This window comes from Eubalaena glacialis, chromosome 14 (assembly GCF_028564815.1).
Source record: "Eubalaena glacialis isolate mEubGla1 chromosome 14, mEubGla1.1.hap2.+ XY, whole genome shotgun sequence".
Taxonomy (NCBI): domain Eukaryota; kingdom Metazoa; phylum Chordata; class Mammalia; order Artiodactyla; family Balaenidae; genus Eubalaena; species Eubalaena glacialis.
Genome location: NC_083729.1, coordinates 86,772,055 through 86,789,191, shown reverse-complemented (window position 1 = coordinate 86,789,191; position 17,137 = coordinate 86,772,055). Strand labels below are relative to the sequence as shown.

Here is a 17,137-nt window from a genome sequence, read left to right as displayed (position 1 = left end):
AAAATGCAAGCATTGAATTTTATCTTTATTACTTTTACTGAATTTTTCTGGCTACCAAAGTTATATTTATGGAACTCCTTTTTAAAATAAATACATTTTGTGGATGTCTGGAACGGATTAAAAAATAAACTGCTAAGAATGGTGACTGGTATTCGGTCTTAATGTGTAAGTCAGCTTTTTTATTCTTAGATCTGTGGAAGATGCTAAGAGTGATTATCTCAACAGCCGCCCACTGGAGTGGCTTTTATATATTTCCCTTTGAAGTTCAGCTAGAGATGTAATTGTGGTGATGAAAGGACTTGCTGGAGGCTGAAGACAGGAAAATCCTTGAGATACAGTTGAAGTATGAGTCCTGTAGTAGTTGGGAAAGGAAAGATGTTTTACCATCTTTAGTGTGTTCAATTTCTGCCTTCTTTCATTATGGGTTCCCCACCCCCAAACTGTATTCATAGAAACTAAGCTGCTTGTGGTGATTGCCCTTGCGTAATACCAGTTATTTTTACTTAGTCCACTTGTCCTTAGTAAAATGCCTCTTTGTAGGAACATTGTTTTATTTCATTTCTCAGTCTGAACTTTAGTCAGTAGGATCCTAAACTTTGGGCCTTAAACTTAAAAAAAAAAAAATCAAAATACTGCTCTGTGTAACATTTGTTACAAAGTTTAATAATAATTGCTAAATCATTAATATTTACTGTGTGTCAGGCTCTTTGCTTAGTGCAGGGTCTCATTTAATCTTCACAACCACCGGGTCAGGTGGACACAGTTTTAAAGAAACAGATTTAGAGAGATGATGCTACTTGGGCAGGTCACACAGGTGAGAAGGAAGCCAGGATTTCAGTCTGCTTCCACCTGATTCCATAACCCAAGGCCACAACCACTTTGCTATGAGGCAGGTAGAAACAAGGTTTCTGTTTGGAAACTTGTGTTGTGTTTCATCAGGTTATTTGTATGTGTTGTTCTTCTTGACTACTGGCAGTTTTATCGTTTTATGGCTGTTTTTTTCTTTTCTTTTTCTTTCTTGTTTTTTTTGTTTTTTTGGCTCTAACTACTACAGATCTTCCACAACTTACAATGGGATTACTTTCCCGTAAACCCATCGTGAGTTAAAAATGTTGTAAGTAAAAATGCATTTAATACACCTAACCTACTGGACATGATAGGTTAGACTAGCCTACCTTAAACGTGCTCAGAGCACTTACATTAGCCTATAGTTGGGCAAAATCAAGTAAGACAAAGCCTATTTTATAATAAAGTGTTGAACATCTCGTGTAACTTATTTAATACTCTACTGAAAGTGAAAACAGAATGGTTGTAAGTGTATCAGTGGTTCCTCCTCCGGATCGCGTGGCTGACTGGGAGCTGTGGCGCTGCCCCTGCCCAGCATCACAAGAGAGTACTGTACCGATATCTCTGGCTCCAGAACAGATCAAAAGTCAAAGCGTGGTTTCTGTTGAACGTGTATCACTTTCGCACCACTATAAAGCCGAAAAATTGTAAATCGAAGCATCATAAGTTAGGGACCATCTCTACTATACTTAAATGTCTGTAGTTTTTATGAGTGTGAAACATTTTAATAGGTTGATGATATGCAAAATCATCTTTTCCTTATTAAATCATTAAAAAATAAGTCAGCATCACGTGTGTCGTGGTAGGTCAGCTTTGTAATTAGTTTGAAAAGGTTTTGCATATAATAGATGTGATGCCTCAGATTTAGGAAAACATGAATGTCTTTAAATTTGCTTAAGGCTAAAAGAAATTTCAGGTAGCAAGTAAATACATGTGTTTCTGCCGATCATGGAGCGAATCTTTATTATTTTTGTTTTTAGTAAGTAAGGAAGGACTCATTGGTGTGGAGCTTTTTTACACAATGGTAAGTTTTAATGATTTTTGACATCTACTTGTGACACTTTAAAATTTTGAAGAATATCTAAATTATGAGTTGTTGACTTCTCAACACTTAAGTAGATTCAGAATGCCAGTGCTAGGATGAACCCTATAGATTCTGTAGGCCATGCCCCTGTATTTTCCTGGAGGAAAAATGAGACCCAGAGAATCATCTGATGATCGAGGAGAAACAGGACCAGAATCTAGGGTTTTGTGGGGTGGGTTTGTTTGTTTTAATACTTTAAAGCCATTTTTTTCTCTGCTACACTAAACTGCCCCCTTCATCCTGCAGGGTAAGACCAGTGTATGCTTAGTATCTGATGTTCAAGAGCTTAGAGAATTGAGCAATATATTCATGTAAACTTGTGATTTAAAGTCATGAGGTTTTTTTTTTTTTAAATCATTGGCTTTAAAGTAATAGAAATGATTCTATAATGTAGTTAGAAATTACGCTTTCTCATTCATGGAGGCAGGTAACTGTCTTATGCACATAAGATGGTTTGACAAGCTTTTTAAAGACCTGATCTTTAAAGATCAGATCTTGTGGCTTTATCCTTAAATTAAAAGATTAGTTAGGGATGGGCAAAAAAGTTGGTTGTGATGTGAACAGTTTTTACTTGAGCCCAGTATCTGAGTAACCAAAATGTTGTCTATTGCTTTCAATCATGCCTGATCAGAACCAAGACTAAAATGAGCTCTTGGGAAGTTTAGTCAGAAAATAGTAGCTGAATTTTACATTTTCTAAACTCCATCATTTCTACACTTGAGATTGCTAATATGTTTTTATCATTTAGGCACTACTCTTAGTTATGTAATTGAAATTATGATTTAGATTCCTTACTCTTAAATGCTTTTCATCAAATTTCTCTATTTTATCTTATAATCTGTATTTCTAGTTGACTTACTGGCTATTTTAAGCCTTTTTTATATAAATTTTTTTATTTGTTTATTTTGGCTGCGTTGGGTCTTCATTACTGCACGCAGTCTTCTCTAGTTGTGGCGAGCGGGGCTACTCTTTGTTGCGGTGCCTGGGCTTCTCGTTGCAGTGGCTTCTCGTTGTGGAGCACGGGCTCTAGGCGTGCGGGCTTCAGTAGTTGTGGCACATGGGCTCAGTAGTTGTGGCTCGCGGGCTTAACTACTCCAAGGCATGTGGGATCTTCTGAGACCAGGGATCAAACCCGTGTCCCCTGAATTGGCAGATTCTTAACAACTGCGCCACCAGGAAAGTCCCTATTTTAAGCCTTTTTAAAAATTTAAGCTGGACGATCCTGAGTTTAAAAAATATTTTAACAATTTCTTCTTTAACGTTTTTGAGAGCATAACCAAAAAAGTCCCTTACTTTTTCTAATGCTTTATGCCTTAAAAAGTGCTTTCGCTTGATTTTTTCTCATTCAGCTGCCATAGAGTCCTGAGAGGAGAGGTAGGGCAGTATCTCCTATTTTATAGGCACAGTGTGATTCTGGCATTAACCACCCAGTGTTAGGACAGACATCACAGGTTAAGGGCACAGTCCACCAGACTCCCCTTACTTCAGGTGCCAGCTGCAGGCTCCAGGGCTTCCAGGCCACCTGCACTTCTCACCAACTGGCTACATAATTGGGAGTTCCCACAGCCCCCTCAGATTTGATAATTCGTTAGAATGACTCACAGAACTCAGGAATGGCCTGTACTTAGAATTATCGTTTTATTATAAGGGATACAAACCAGAACCTGCCAAAGGAAGAGATATGCAAAGAGAGGTCTGGGAGGGTCCCAAACATGATACTTCCATGTGCTCAGGACACATCATCCTCCTGCATCAGTTTATGATTACCAACCAGGGAAGTTCACCCAAGCCTCAGGGTCCAGGGTTTTTATTACATTGGCACGATTGATTGAGTCATGGGCCACAAGGTCGAATTTCATCTCCAAACCCCTTCCTTTTCCAGGTCAGGCTGATAGCATGTGGCTCAAAGCCAACCCTCTAATCACTTGGTTGGCCTTTCCAGCATGGCTAGCCCCATCTTGAAATGAGGGGCCTACTGGGAGTCACCTGTTAATAAAAAGGTGTGTCCTAGGGGTCCACCATGGATAACAAGGAGACTCCTATCAGTTGTGAAATTCCAAGGGTTTAGAGTCTCCCAGGAACCAGGGACAAAGGCCAGCCACACTGTTCATTAGAGAACAGTAGCTGAAGAGGTGAGAACAGATGCACAATTGTTACAGTTCAAACTAGAACACACCTCTGTATTAGTAGCTTGGAGATCTCCAGTATACTAAAAATTAGAGCAGGTTGCATTTGAATATATTTATGTATGTAGAAAGATTGCCTTCTGTTGAAAATTATAGCGTTTTTTTTAATCGGTATAATAGTATTTGAAACGTGGGTTGATGTTCATTTGAGTGAAATATTTTATTTACATAAATTGTGTTGTAGGTAGGGTTATAAACGACATACTTTTTGGTATTTTTTTAAAAGCACAATAATTTTGGCTCAAAAAGTTTGATTTTGGTGTTTCTTTTTGAGCTTGTAATTTTAGGCTTAGGTTATTACTACTGTTAACTGAAAGGAAATCTAAACTTAATGAAGGTGGAGGTATTGATAATGTATTTGTTGTTAGAGCTGTAAAAATGTTACAGTAACTTAGTTGCCACTTTGAATTTTAGATCTTGAGTTGAAGTTACTAGCTGTTCAAATTTAATAATGTTTTTTTGCATATTGATTATGCCCAGTAGAAAATCTTACTTCTGATTGTCACTTAAAGGTTATTACATTCTCTTGGAACTCACTGAGTGTTTCTCAGAAATAGCGTCTATTAATTCAGGCATAGAGTGCTAAATAAGGATGACTTCTAAGTGTCTGTTGAAGAATGTAGCATCTCTTTAAAATGTCATATCATCCTAAAAAGTAGTGGGTTTTTTTTTATTGTTGTTGTTTTTAATATATGATAGGGGGTTTTTGGCATGAAGCAAGGGAAGAGAGGCCAGAAGGTAATGCAGTGGCAGTTTCTTCAACATTCTACTCTATTTTCACTTGCAGTTACATTTACCATAAGGATTTGTGAGAAAAGAGATTCGTGACAGATGGAACTGATAGCAGATCTAGAAAAGAGTGAGTTTGACCATATTTTTTGAATTGCAGTTACTCAGAAGGATTTGTTTTTAGTTGTATGCCACCATGTATGCCGGTTTACCTTGTGAGTTTGGAGACCTAATGCATTGTGTGGATGGAATACATGAGATGAGGACTCCTGCCGAGACAGGTTAATAAATCTTGGTGTAGATGAGGCTCGGGAGCCAGAACCTTTCCCACCTGTGTGCAGCCATCCCATCCCCCATCATTTATATACACAGGTTCACACTTCCTTTCCTGACTTTCACAAAGGAGGGTTCAAACTTCTTAGTATGATATTCGGGGCCTTCTGTTACATTCCCTCAGCTACCTTGTTAGTTCATCTATCACTGTCTCTGTGTCAGCCCCAGAATGTTGCCTTAAACATCTTTTTCTCTTTTATAGTTTTTGCTCATGAATTTCCTTCTTCTTGAATTCACCCCCTCACTCCCCTCTGCCCGTTCAGATCCTACTCATTGCCCTCAGCTCAGGTCCGCCTTTTCAGTGAAGCCTTCTTGGATCTCTTCTCCAAGGTGAGCTTTACTGCTGTCTTCTGTGTTGTCTGTTGTGTTTTGTCAGTGCCTCTAATGTTGGCTCCTGATTGTGGTTCTACGCAGATCTTTCTTCTCTAACAGGTAACTTTGGATTGTGGTTTACACTTTACTCATCTTGAAAACTGCAAACTACAGTAAATACTCAGTGAATATGGAGTAACCTGTTAGATCAGACCTGGGATTTGGGGGGAGAGGGAGTGGGAGGCAAAGGACAGGAGAGATCTCCCTCCCAGACCAACTGGGGAGTTGCCTTTACCCCTGTTGTGAAATTCTTTCTACTAGTGCACACTGTAACAGCATTCTTTCTACATAATATACTCTGTCTCATTACCTCTGAACTTCTCCGGTCCTGGTCTCTGTTCTCGGTGACCACTCTAGGTACACTACAGGCAAAATTGGTGATTCTCAAAGTATGTGCCTCACACCAGCAGCATCAGCATTACCTGGGAACTTTTTAGAAATACAGATTCCCAGCCCCACTCCTGACCTACAAAATGAGAAACTTGGAGTTGGGGCCCAGCAGTCGGTTTTAACACATTATTGACCGGAGACATATCAGTACATTTTTAGAGAGTGATGCAATTAACATCACCATGCGAAGTTGTTGGAGCTTAAAATTGATCAAGGGTTCATTATACAACTTATGACTGTCATTATCATTCACATTTTGCTCCTTTAGGTTTTTGTTCCAACCTTGTGTATATTATAAGTGTAAAATTTTCAAAAATGACGTATTGCAAAATTTTGAGTGAAGAAGAATTTTTCAGTGAATTTTATGCAGATACATTCTCTGATTGTCCGAGCAACGTATATACTAATGTCTCAGAAGATGATAGTTCTTCAGAATATAGTTCTGATTCAGACGATGTGAATATTAGAGCAACAAAAAGACAAAAAACCTTAGTGATTGATTCTGATACGGAAAGTGAAAATGAAGCTCACGATGCTGGAGAATGCTCCTTTTCTTCCACAGAAGAGTGGATTGAAGACAACATTTCACAGAAATTAGAAGACTTTACAGATGTGTCGGGTGTAACTACTGAATGTAATAACCCACAAAGTGTTAGTGAAATAACAGAATTAATTTTTGGCCAGCCAAAATAAAAACGGCCGGCCATGGGCATTAGATTCTGCAAAAATCCCCTGGTCAGTAATGAGTTTAACAAGCCCTCTAAGTGGTACTGGTGAAGGCTCAAGAATGAGAACCGCTGCTCAGGATACAGCCCCCTCTTCTTTGATGTTACCTCCTTTATTCTCCAGCTGAGTTCTGTCCCTGTTTACTTCTGCTGTGGCCTTTGGAGTCTTTGATTTATTACAACCTTGAACTATTCTACAAATAACCCTTTGGCTTTCCTATGAGACTGTGCTGCCTCTCCTTAGTGAAGATCACTGGCTTTTTACTCCTTCTTGTAGACTCTTTTTTTATCATATCATCTCCAGAATATTCTCTTCTTTTCCTCTGTAGCCTGATCCCTACTTTTGGACATGCTGACTTTGAGATGCATGTGGGACATCCTGGTGGAGATACTTGATGAGCAATAGGAGTTCATGAAGGTGAGGGAAGGTGTTGGGAAGCCAGTTCATCCTGCCGCACCCTGGAAAGCCAGAGAAGGAGGTTCTTTGTACTTTATTAAAACGGTGTCTTCATTTTCTTTCCCATCTATGGAAATCTATAATTACAGGGAAGAAAATTATTAGTGATTCTTTTAGAACGCCTCCTTCCGCTTGTTTTCAAATGACTGATTTTGTTAGATCAGTCATTTGCAGCGGGGGAGGGGTGTGTATTTTCATTGTTATGAATAACCAAGAGGATAAGAGAGAAATTTGTTATATTAAATTGTTTGGGATAGAACATTTGCTTTTAATAAGATCAGCCTCAAACTGGGACATTACAGATGTTTGTTATGCATTTTCAGTTTTAATACAGGTTTCCCCTGCTACCTGAAAGTAGAGTGTTCCTGTGAAACCTTTCTTAAGCCGAAATGGCCAAAAGCAAAGAAACCATTACCGCAGGACTCATCTAGCTAACGGATGCACAGAATAAACCAAGATAAAGCACAGATGCTCACAGACAGTGACACAGTCCAAAACCATGGGGGCTTGATGCTGAGATGCTGAGCAAGGTTCCCGGGCAAGGATTGGGCGGTACCAAGGTGCTCGGGGTGCACGCTCCCTCTGCAGCAGGCTGCTGTAAGACAGGCTGAATGCTGTTTTTGCTTTGCCCTTTTTGTTTTGTAAAAGTGAAAATCTTCTTGGGGTTTCTTTTGGTTAGCGGAAACAGGTTCTAATGTAGGTCTTTCGTAAGAGCGAAGTGGTGCGAAGTAAGCTTTTGAAAAGTGGGGGATGCCTGTGTATCCAGACATTTTTCTTAAGTATCTTATTGCTTGTCTCTCCTTTTATTTCTGCGTCGTTTATTGAAATAACTGACTCTTAAGTCATAATATGAAAACAATGAAATGCACTTACGTTCATTAGGGTGCAGGCTAACCAGGTACCAGGGTGCAAGGCTGTGACAGAGACTTGAGAGCGCAGTGATGCAGAGAGTGATGAAGTAGTTCTCTCCCCTGTGATGGGGGTGGCGGTTCACAGCTGATGAACTACTGCTTGTTTTAGGTCATTCGGGGGCCCAGGTTCCTTCTGTTTGCTTAGCCATCTGCTAGGGTATTGTCCTTATTCTCTTGGTTGAAGCCAAGTTACCTCACAGCTGCATTCCAAAAAAAGTAAACAACTTCCTTTAAGGATAGATGGCACAGATTTTTGTATACGTTACTCTGCTCGCATCTCATTGGCCAGAACTTAATCACGTGGCCACTCCTGATTTAAAGGAGCTGAGGAAATGTAACCTCTTGGCAACCCTGTTCCCCACTAAGAGGGGGTGGGAGAGGTGTTCTTTTACTAAAAGAAAGGGAGACTGAACACTGGGGGACAGTTGTCATTCTGCCACTCCAGAGTTTGGGGATCCCCAAGACCACACTCACGTTCAGTAATTCACTAGAAGGACTCAGAACTCTTGAAAGCTGTTGTGCTCGTGGTTATGATTTATTACAGTGAAAGGTTACAGGTTAAAAGCAGCCAAAGGCATGGGGCACACAGGAGAGGTCCACGTGTGGAACTTTGAGTTGTCCTCACCACCGGAATCTGGGATGGAGGTGACTTCTGTTAATGACGACTGACAATGCCCATGAAGTATTGCCAACCAGGGGAGCTCACCTAAGCCTTAGTGTCCAGGGTTTTTATTGGAATTTGGTCAAATAGATGAGGTTGACCTTCCGTCTCCAGCCCCTCAGAAGGTTGGTAGTGCATGGTCTGAAGCCTCCACCGTAAATCACAAATCACGTTGTTAGACTATCTGGAGTGACTCTTAGCCCCTAGATAAACAGACATTTGTCGGGCAGGGCATTCCAAGAGCAAAGGCCAGACCCCTCTTTGAGCAGGGTTAATTCTTTACTGTATAGCCACGTCTGTGCATAGCCTTTGATTTTTTTGACAGAGTAGCATAATACGTGTACTTTTATCTTAAAAGCCTTTTTAAAAAAATGGATAGATATATAGAATCATACATTTAAAAAACTGCAGGAGACTAGAGTTTGTCAGGTCCACCTCTGTCCACAAATGAAAGAACTAAGGTCTGACTGCTTAAAAGGTCAGTTAAAGCTGGTAGTGTCTCTGGGTCTCTACTTCTCATGAATATGGACATGTACAGTTGGGGTCTAGATGCAAGCTGTTTGTTGGACCTGTTTTCCTCCTTAGTCCTTCTGTCACATGTATGGCAGCTACTGTTTCTGACCCAGACAGGTGCTAGGGTCGAAGCATCTGTTTTGTTGAATTGTATTAGGCTAGTTCAATTCAGTAGGAGTGTTCTTTTCAGAAGTTTATTATACTGATAGCATTGTTCGTTCCTCCACTGAAGATTTGGAGACATAGGTTTGTACAAGATGAGTGTGATTTTGTACCACAAACCGGCCGTGCAGCCTTATCAGATATTTTATCTTAGCCCTTCTACCCTAGAAGGCGCCTGTGTGCAAAATAGCTAGTATTTGGCCTGCCTACTCCATGGGTGTGTTGTCAAGATAAATAGGATATGTAAGGACCCCTTGGAAAAATAAAAGCACTATGGAAATGTAAGCTATAGTGGTGTGTTGAAATTTTTAAAATTTAAATGTTAAAAATTTAAGGAGTACTGAAAAAAAGGAAATGTAAAGTGTCAGTCAACAGGTGAATTTTTTAAAAGAAGGTGGGAATATGGTAATTTTCCCTTCCCTTTTCTGTTTCCTGTATTTTCTCAGTTTTCTGCAGTAAACATATAGTGCTTTTATAAATCGAGAAGGAAAAACTATTTTTGAAAAGGAACACTTAGCAAGACTGAATACTGAAAACACGACAAAGCAGTGTATAAACACAAATTATAAATTTGGAGGGTAATAGAGAATGCCTCAAGAAAAGATAGATCAGACTCAGTTCTAGAAAAGGCTTATGTACCCACACATATAATTTGTTGTTTAGAGAGTGCTGTGTATATTGTAGCCCCTTTTATTTGGTGGGTTAAAGTTCTTTGAAGTCTGTGTTTGTTTGGTGTTGATCAAAATGGTATTATATCGTACAGGAATTGTTTAACTGTGCATAAAAAAATTGATAGTAGGAAAATGCTTCAGTATACTGAAGGTGAAGAGACCAGGTTAAAAAAAATTTTTTTAAGGGTTCTATTAGACTAGGAATACTATTTGGTCTAAATATCTCGACGTTTTATTTTTGTATGTTTTTCAAAGGTATTTTAGATATATGAAATACATGCTGTATTACGATATAAACTGTCAGATCGGTTTAGAATTCCTAAAAGCCAGTATATGGTGAAGACAAAAGATTGTTACAAAGGCGTAATAATGCCCTTCACACAGGTGTTTGACTGTTGTTTTTAATACCTTGGTGAAAGTCTCTTCAAAGTCAAAACCTGACTAGTATGTGGGTGGGTCTAGAAGAAGGTTCTGCTTCCCTGGGTTTTGAAATTCAAGAATCTCTATTGTGCTCTAATAACTTCAGTGGTCTGAGAACTATAGCCTTAGACAATGATGGTCTCTAAGGTTGAACCAAAACAAAACCTCAAAACAGCTGTTTATCTGGTGTTGAAGCCTTTAGCATTTAAGGACAGATGAGAGCCCAGTGGAGCAGCTTTGTTAAACTTTGTCAGTGACTGTGTCCTAGCACTTTGTTTACTTTGTCAGTCACTCGTGAGGACGACACTTGGCCCTAGTAAATTAGTTTTGCGCATGGCCTCCCACTGCCCTCCCCAGGAAAAAATCCGAGATGTGCTATACAAGTGTCCTGGAGAAGAACAGCCTCCTTCTGAGCTTTGTATCCTAAGTGGACATCCCGGTTACCCCCTTCCCTGCAGCTAGCCAGTCCCTGTGAACCCAGTTGCCAGTGTCAGAGTCCTTTTTTTAAACTTTCTTTGCTTATTTTTAAAAATATATTTTAAAAAGTTTTAATTGTGGTAAAATACATATAACATACAATTTACCATCTTAACCATTTTTAAGTGTGCCACTCAGTGGCATTAAGTACGTTCACATTGTTGTGTAACCATCCCCACCATCTGTCTTCCCAGAATGCTTTTCACCTTGCATAACTGAAACTGTACCCGTTAAACAGTAGCTCCCTGTCCTCCCAGCCCCTGGCAGCCACCATTCTGCTTTCTGTCTCTATGAATCTGACCACTCTAGATACCTTATATAGGTGGAATAATATGGCATTTGTCTTTTTGTGACTGGCTTATTTCACTTAGCATAATGCCCTCAAGGTCCATCCATGTTGCAGCATTTGTTGGAATTACCTTCCTTTTTTTTTTTTTTGAATTTTTGAATTTTATTTTATTTATTTTTTTAATACTACCTTCCTTTTTAAGGTTGAATAATGTTCCACTTTATGTATATACCACACTTTGTCTATCCATTCATCTATCAGTGGACACTTGGGTTACTTCTGTCTTTTGGCATTTGAGAATAATGCTGCTGTGAACATGGGTGTACAAATATCTTGAGTCCTTGCTTTCAAGCGTTTTGGGTATGTACCCAGAAGTGGAATTGCTGGGTCATATGGCAGTGCTATTTCTAATTTTTTGAGGAACCACCATAGCATTTTCCATAATGGCTACACCATTTTACATTCCCACCAACAGTGCACAAGAGTTCCAGTTTTTTCACATGCATGTTAACACTTATTTTCTGTTTTTTGTTTTTTTTTTGATTGTAGCCATCCTAATGGGTATGAGATGGTATCTCACTGTGGTTTCAATTTGCATTTCTCTAATGGTTAGTGATGTTAAGCATCCTTTTCATATGCTTAATGGCCATTTGTATATTTTCTTTAAAGAGGTGTCTATTTAATTTTTTTGTCCATTTTTTAATCAGTATATTTGTTTTTTATTAAGTTGTAGCACTTCTTTATATATTCTGGATATTAGTCCCTTTTCAGGTAGATGTTTTAAAATAATTTCTCTCATTCTGTGAGTTGCCTTTTGCTCAGTTGATTGTGCCTTTTTGATGCACATTTTAAAATTTTGGTATAGTCCAATTTATTTTTTTCTATTGTTGCCTGTGCTTTGGTGTCATCCAAGAAATCATTGCCAAATCCAATGTCATGAAGCTTTCTCCTATGTTTTCTTCTAAGAGCTTCATAGTTTTAGATCTTACATTTAGGTCTTTGATCCATTTTCAGTTAATTTTTGTATATGGTGTACGATAAGGGTCCAACTTTATTCTTTTGCCTGTGGATATCCAGTTTTCCCAACTTCATTTGTCAAAAAGACGGTGCTTTCCCCCATTGAATGGTCCTAGAGAAGTCCTTTTAAATACACAGGTCCCTGGGATGGGTCATACCTTAAGCCAGTTATTAAGCAGTTTCTTAATTGTCAGCAGAGAATTGACAGCTAACTAAGGTAGAGAAGGAGGCTCTGAAGAAGGAAAAAAGAGGTGTTGAGCAGCGATGTGGTGGGAGCTGCAAGTAAACTTGCTTTATTGTGGCCTTGCCTGGTGATGGTCTGCATGGCTGTGTGCTGATTTCTCTGCATTTGTGTCGCATTCGTGGATGAGTATGCTACCATGATATGCACATTCATTCTTCCAGTGTGTATTCATTTCTGTATTCCAGTTCATTCAGCAACTATTTCTTTTTCCTCATAAATTTTTTTTCTTGTTTACTTTTATTTTTTTTAACATTTTGAAGAGTGTGGCCCATTTATTTATTTATTTATTTATTTTTTAACATCTTTATTGGAGTATAATTGCTTTACAACGGTGTGTCAGTTTCTGCTGTATAACAAAGTGAATCAGCTATACATATACATACATCCCCATATCTCCTCCCTCTTGCGTCTCCCTCCCACCCCAAGTCCATTCTCTACATCTGCGTCTTTATTCCTGTCCTGCCTCTAGGTTCTTCAGAACCTTTTTTTTTTTTTTTTTTTTAGATTCCATATATAGGTGTTAGCATACGGTATTTGTTTTTCTCTTTCTGACTTATTTCACTCTGTATGACAGACTCTAGGTCCACCCACCTCACTACAAATAACTCAATTTCGTTTCTTTTTATGGCTGAGTAATATTCCATTGTATATATGTGCTGCATCTTCTTTATCCATTCATCTGTTGATGGACACTTAGGTTGCTTCCGTGTCCTGGCTATTGTAAATAGAGCTGCAATGAACATTGGGGTACATGTCTCTTTTTGAATTATGGTTTTCTCAGGGTATATGCCCAGGAGTGCGATTGCTGGGTCATATGGTAGTTCTATTTTCAGTTTTTTAAGGAACCTCCATACTGTTCTCCGTAGTGGCTGTATCAATTTACATTCCCACCAACAGTCAGCAACTATTTCTTAAGAAACTGTTAAATGAAGATAAGAGAAACCCATACATGTACATACGGCTAGATTAATGAAACTGAATAAAAGCCACTCAGTTTCATTACTTAATTAATAGTCAGTATACTTGAGAGTTATGAATATGAAAGCAACAGATTAACATTGACGAATATGTATTTGGGCATTTTTGGGTATGTAGTGGGAGTTTTTCTGGTGTGTGGTGAACTGTTTAGAACCTTACAATGTTAATAATTCTATAACAAATAGATAAATAGCACTTTTGCATGAAAATGATTTCTCTTGGTGATTAGTATCATTCTGTGGGGAGATATTAAAATCCACCAGTAATCATAGTACAGAAGACACAATGAAGTTCTTTTTAGTGGGATTTGACTAGCCTCTTAGGATGCACATTGGAAGTCCAGAGTGAACTGGTGACAGTGCGTGCCAGCAAATATGAAATTGAGTTGGGGGAAAGTGTGCATCAATAATTTCCATATAGTTTTTAGTAAGCAGGATCTTCCTGACACTCTTCATAGCGTTTTGAACATGCCTGTGGAGAGCGTGAGAGAGTCAGGAAATCTTTTGCATTGTGGGCACCCAGGGCCCCTGGGCTCACAGAGGTGCTCTCCTGTTTGCCTTGCACTTGCCTCCTCTGGCAGCTGCTGTTCTGTGTAGACATGGGGGGGCGGGGTGGGACTGCACTGATGCCTCTCATGTGGTGTCTTTCTAATTTCATTACTTGAGGCCTAATAGGTGCGTTTAGCTTAGAACCTTTCAAGGGCTGGGACACATCCAGCCCATTTTGTAGAGTCACATATAGGAACACAGAACAGAGCCGAAGTCTTTAGACTTAGTTTTTAGTTCATTAGTTTTGGTTTCAATCTTTTCTTTTTTTTTTAATTAATTAATTTATGGCTGCATCGGGTCTTAGTTGCAGTACACAGTATCTTTAGTTGCAGCACGCGGGCTCTTTGTTGCCGTGCACGGGCTCCAGAGTGCGTGGGCTCTGTAGTTGTGTTGCACGGGCTCTCTAGTTGCCCCACGGCATGTGGGATCTTAGTTCCCTGACCAGGTATCGAACCGGCGTCCCCTGCATTGCAAGACGATTCTTAACCACTGGACCGCCCGGGAAGTCCCTCAGTCTTTTTCAATTTGAGCTCTTTCTTTTAAGACTATCTTAATCAGACCCCAAGTAATCTGAAACTTATAAAAGCAGGGTTGCTAAAGTTGCAGTGGGTTTAGGGAGTGGAACCGTCCCTGCTTGCTGTTTTTACCCCCAACTCTTGTTTCCTCCCGCACATCCACCCTGACTACAGTTCACGGCCCCGTGGGATTCCGAGGAGCACTAACCAGACTTTGTTTTATAGCTGAGGAGTCCACGGTGCTGTTGGACTCATCCCAGGTCATGTAGCCAGGCAGCGCGGTTGGGCTGGCATTAGAGCCCAGGTCTTGAGTCACTGAATCTTTTGTGTTGTAGACCACAGATAGCTTATTTAAAATAACAAGGTTTGTATTTTATAGTCTTCAAAGGGTTTCCACATAGGTGGTCTCATTTGATTTTCACTCTGTGGCCTAGCAGGGTAGATTTGTATAATAGTAGCTAATGTTTATTCAGGGACTACCCTAAATGCTAGGAATCAGAGTACTTTTGCATACATGAGTTCATTCTTTATCCATTTTTTTAAACTAATTTTTTAAAACCCAGAAGTTGGCTTCTACATTAATGTTTGGATAAGATGAGGTTAGTAGGTTATTTTAGGTTGTGAATTACAGTCTCTGAAATGTTTATCACTTTCCTCAAGGCCATCATGCACTGTGGAACTAGACTGGGAACCCAGTCTGCAAGAGTTTCATCTGAAAACTAGAAGGCAATTTTTATTTGCAAGTCTGACTTGATAATTGGATGGCTTGTTGTTAAAGGGCATTCTCTTCTTTGTGAGCAGGGTTAGTCAAGAGGATACATTGTAATTCGGAACATTGTGTAGGGTTAGGGTTGTAACCCTAACCCTAACTGAACTATCTAGCATCTGCTGTTGGACAGAAGAAAGTTACACAACTGATGTCATCCAACAATGACAGGGCTGATTAATTGCTATTCCTAATATTCAGCAAAGACCAGTTTTACAGTTAGGTTTTTTACCCCTAATCCATTGTCATAGGCCATCTTAATCTATATATAGACTATTTAAATGAATTTGATAGGACAAGCTGCCTTAAATCTTCTCTGGGATACATTTTTTTAAAAAGTATAAATAAATAAACATGTAGAACATCAAAGTTGTTATGTAATCAAATTTCTGAAATTGAAGTACATTACTAAAGTATGTGAATATAGTAGTTTTCATTTTTTTAGTTTCTGAAAATAGTTCTTCAGTGTGTCTTGTGTAGAGCACCAAGGGGAACTCTAGTAGTCAACTACCCAAACGTCTGATAGTGAGAGACCCAGATAAGATAGTAATTGAGACTCAGAGAGATGGAGATTTACCAGAGATTAATGAAGCCAATTAGAGGCAGAGCCTGGATTAGAAATAAGTCCCTCACCCCTAGTCTTTTATTCATAATCTTTTGATTCACGTATGCTGTGTATTATGCTACAAACAATAACAGATTGATTGTCATTGTAGTTTTATTCAGTCCGTTTTTAACATTGATTTATCCAGATATTTATTGTTTTCCTTGTTGTGAGTTTTTTTTCTGTATTTTTGATCGTTCATCCAAGAGAATTTTCCTTCTATCTAAGGGATATCCTTTAGAATTTCCTTTAGACAAGTTTGCTGGTGGCATTAACCTCTTTTTATTTGCCTGGAAGTGCCTTTATTTCATCTTTCTTTACTGAATATTTCTCTGGATTTAGAATTCTAAGTTAGTAATCATCTTCTTTCAGCACTGTTGTCTTCTGGCTCTGTTGTTTCTGTTGAAAAGACAGCTGTCTGTTTAATTGCTGCTCCTTTGAGTATTTTGAATGGAATCTCTGATTTTCCTACCCATGGCAGCTTTTAAGATTTTTTTTTTCTGTCTTCAGTTTTTCATAGTTTTACTATTATATGTCTAGATATAGATTCTATTTTTTCCTGTTTGGGGCTCATTGGGCTTCTTGAATTTGTGGCTTGATATCTTTAATCAGTTTTAGACTGTTGTAGTCATTATTTCTTTAAATATAACTTCTGTTTTTCTCCTTTTTCCCTCCAATTTATTGAAATTAGACTTTCTCGAGTATCCCCTGTGTCTCTTCTCCCATCCATATTCTCCGTCCTTTTGTGCTTTATCTGGACATTTTCTTCTGACTTATTCCAGTTATGCTTTTATTTGGTTTTATCTATTAAGTTCTTAATTTCTAATATTGTATCTTTCAATTCTAGAGTTACCGTTTAGTTACTTCTAATATTTTCCAGTTCTTTACTGATATTCTGAAATTTGTCTTTCCCCTCTTTGAGCAGGGTAAGCTTGATTAATATAAAGTCTACCTTAAATTCCGTATCTGGAGTCTCTGTAGGTCTGTTTGTTGGTGTTTTTTTTTTTGTTGGTTCATGTGATCATTTCTTTGTGTGCCTGGTGATTTTTATTTGTGTACCAGATACTATATTTGCAAACTCATTTGTAGAAATATATGAAGTTTAGGAAGTTGTCTCATCCTCAGAGGATCCACATTTCCTTCTGCCAGGTGCCTGGGGCACTCATGGGGCAGCCCGGGGTCACCTGCGTCTGCTTTCGGAGACTGAGATGACCTGGGGCAGGATACTCTGGTCGGTCT

At 38.9% G+C, this 17,137-nt stretch overlaps 1 protein-coding gene across 5 annotated transcripts in view; it reads left to right on the top strand.

The window, feature by feature from the left end:
- Positions 1 to 17,137, top strand: part of REV1 (REV1 DNA directed polymerase) — an 82,020-nt gene that overhangs the window by 3,346 nt on the left and 61,537 nt on the right. The window lies entirely within an intron of this gene.